The sequence below is a fragment of the Myotis brandtii genome, unplaced genomic scaffold (assembly GCF_000412655.1).
Source record: "Myotis brandtii unplaced genomic scaffold, ASM41265v1 scaffold463, whole genome shotgun sequence".
Classification (NCBI taxonomy): Eukaryota; Metazoa; Chordata; class Mammalia; order Chiroptera; family Vespertilionidae; genus Myotis; species Myotis brandtii.
The window spans coordinates 2,996,460-2,999,736 of NW_005367694.1; the positions used below are offsets into that span (position 1 = coordinate 2,996,460).

Here is a 3,277-nt window from a genome sequence, read left to right on the forward strand (position 1 = left end):
TCTGTTGCTGCCCAGACCAGCGTGGCCCCCGTGGCTGCTGTCCTTCAGCCGAGGCTGCCATTGGCTGCCGGCTTGCTGAGGTGGCCAGGGCCATGCTTGTCCAGCCCTGGCTTCCCAAGGTCCCCCTGGTCTCATGCCCACTTGTGCCCTTGAACCTGTGTCCAGCTGTGCTTTTTTTTTTTGCCAGTTAACCTTCCAGCACATTTATTCATTGGAAAGGTGGCAGAAAATGGGGTGTCCCAGGGGAAGTGTGGGTGCCATGAGTCAGCAGCGGGCTGCTTCTAAAGCCCGGCTTGGTCGGAGTCTTCCTCCCACAGACCCACATGGGCAATGACAAGGGGCAGCCTTTGCACAGAGGGTAAACTGAGGCTCAGGGTGTCACCCCTTAACCGAGCCTGCACGGCCTGGTAAGGAAACAGGCCCTGAACTTTCTGCCCCCCAACAAGGGCTGATGTGGCTGTGCCCAGAGCAGGTAGGTGTGTGGGTGTCTGGCTGGTGGGCATCTCAGGGGCTGGGCCCCTCCCTCAGTCTTGTGCACTGGGACTTGTGTCGTCACCCTGTTCTGACTCCTTTCCTGCCGGGTGGAGTAGAGAGGGTGAATGGGGTGGGCGGACTGGCTGGGGCCCCAGTGCAAACTCTGCCTGTGGCTGGAGGTCACATGAGCAGGGCCTAGAATGGACATTCTCGGGCGTATAAACCCTTGGACTGAGGGGACGGCTCAGGACCCTGGGCACCAGAAGTTGCAGTCCTGGGTTCTAGTCCTGTCTCTGCCCCTTCAGTGGGCACAGAGCTCCAGGCCAGGGCTCTGGCCTCAGGGCACCCAGCTGTCACCTCCGAGGTGGGCGGGGCTGTCAGAGCCTGGATGATGCCTGCAGGCAGTGGATCGGGGAGTCCTGAGCCCACAGCCTCCCATTGTACAGATGAGAAAACTGAGGAGAGTCATCAAGTCACCTTCCTGGGTCTCACCAAGAGCCAGGCACAACCCAGGCCTGTCAGCTTCCCGTGCAGCAAGCCCCACCCCAGCCCAACGCCCCCTTCCCTCCACTTGGAGGGTGACTCCCCCTGCAGACTCTCAAGCGAGACCCCAATCCACTTCCTCTTGCCACACCCAGACCACACGACCCTCCACCCCATGCAGGGCAGGTCCTGCCTCCTCCTGCTCCGGGACCGAGCAGTCAGGTGCCAGGCCTGTGGTCCAGGCTCCCACTGGGAACAGGCCTCTCAGCGGCCTGGACGCCCCACAGACAACACTGATGCTGTTTTTGCCCAAACAACCAAATGCCAGGTATTCATTCCAGGCTCTGTTGGGAACACAGAAATCGATGCCCACAGAAAGGGAGGACAGACCCGCCAGAGGCATAGTTGGTGGCCCCTCAGCAGGAAGTGATCACTGGTGGGAGGGGCACATAAACAAAGCTCGTGACTGGTGGACATGTCCTGTCACTGGCCCTCCCCGCCGGGGCCCAGACATTCCTGAGCTCAGGGTCAGGAGGAGGGGCTGGTCTACACGGCCCTGGGTCCCACCAGCTCTCCCAGTGGTAGCAGTGTGCCCCCACCCCTACCCTAACCCCTACCCCAGCATGGGCCCTGCCAGCCCCAGAGGGCAGTGAGCACTCGCCCCTGGCCTGCTAGGAAGTACACGCAGGAGGTGCCCAATACTTGCTGAAGCAGCTGCCCAGGCCCCCTGCTGGTGTCCTGGGCGGGGTTTTCAACCTCTCTCAGCCTCAGTTTCTTAGTCTATCAACCAGTTGTGGGGGGTGGGCAGCTCTTTGGGGACACTTGGAGGCACTGGAATTGCAGTGGAGCCTGCCTGCCCTGGCCCTGTGCTCTCTACGGGCTGGGGCGATGCCATCTCTCAGTCCTCATGCAGCTGCCTCCTGGGGCCTGGCCCCCCATGGGCCCACTCTCCCCAGGACTGAGCTGAGCTGACCTCGGGCCTAGGCCCCCCATGGGCCCACTCCCCCAGGACTGAGCTGGGCTGACCTCGGGCCTGGCCCCCATGGGACCATTCTCCCCAGGACTGAGCTGAGCTGACCTCGGGCATGGGCCCCCATGGACCATTCTCCCCAGGACTGAGCTGAGCTGACCTCGGGCCTGGCCCCCCATGGGCCCACTCCCCCAGGACTGAGCTGAGCTGACCGTGGTCCTGGGCCCCCCATGGGCCCACTCCCCCAGGACTGAGCTGAGCTGACCGTGGTCCTGGGCCCCCCATGGGCCCACTCCCCCAGGACTGAGCTGGGCTGACCCCGGGCTGGAGGATTTCCCTCAGCGAGGGAGCACCAGTTTTGAGTCCTGGCCTCCACACGTGCACCTGTGCTTCTCGGCCGCACATTCTGTTTGGTTCCACGTCGGTGGAGCAGGGCCTGGAGTCTCCTGAAATGGGTTTCCTGGTGCCCTTAGGGCCAGGGGCTAAAGCCTCTCCAGCACCCTGATGGCCCCGAGCCCCCTGTCCTCCTGCCCCTCTGGGCCCCAGGCCGTGGCATTCCCGGGAGCAGCAGCAGCAGCAGCAGCAGCAGCGCTGGGGTAGGTTTGCTCGCGGCCGTGTTGTGCTGGAGGAATCTCCCCAGCTCCAGGCGGTGGGAATGTGTACACCCTCGTAATCGGCAAATGCTCAAAATCAGAGCCCCCTGGCCTGTCCCAGCCGGTGATGAAGCCTGCACCCGCTCCTCAGGGCCCAGGGAAGCCCCCTCCCACACTGGCCTTTCTCGGGGCTCACTAGGCACTAGGGTCACCCATGAAAAAGTCTCAGGGGTCTAGCGCAGCCCTCTGCCAGGGCATGGGAAACTCCACGGGGTGGACACATCACTTATTTGTCCAGCGTGCCAACCGCTGGCCCAGAGCTGAGATAGGTGCCTGCCCAGGTGCCCCGTGTGGTCAGAAGGTGCTCCTGGTGCCGCCATCCGGGGATGCGCAGGGAGCCTGCCCACCCACCCCCCACCCCAGGGCCTCCCAGCCGCCTGAGGCTTTCACATAAAGTGGATTCCAGAAGGGAGGGGGTTTCCACTGGGGAAAACTAACCCTGGATTACCTGGGAAACTCACCCAAACAAGCCAAACAGAGGTTGACAACCCCGCCCAGGACACCAGCTCGCCACTTCCTAAGCTGCCTTTCCCATCTCTGCCCCTAGCAACACCTCACCCCAGGGAACAGGACACTGGGGCTGTGGAATGTCAGGTGGTGTCTGCGCCTGAGCCAGGTTGTCCCTGGGTTGGGCAGGGCATGTGCTGGGGTGTGTGTGTGTGGCAGGTGGGGAGGGGGTGGGGGCAGAGGAGGGGCG

At 63.1% G+C, this 3,277-nt stretch overlaps 1 long non-coding RNA gene across 1 annotated transcript in view; it reads right to left on the reverse strand.

The window, feature by feature from the left end:
• LOC102259144 overlaps positions 1-3,111 on the reverse strand; it is a 5,474-nt gene extending 2,363 nt beyond the window's left edge. Inside the window, exon 1 of the long non-coding RNA XR_314137.1 lies at positions 3,042-3,111. This is a non-coding gene — a long non-coding RNA (uncharacterized LOC102259144). The remainder of the gene's footprint in view (positions 1-3,041) is intronic.
• Between the last annotated feature and the right edge of the window lie 166 nt (positions 3,112-3,277).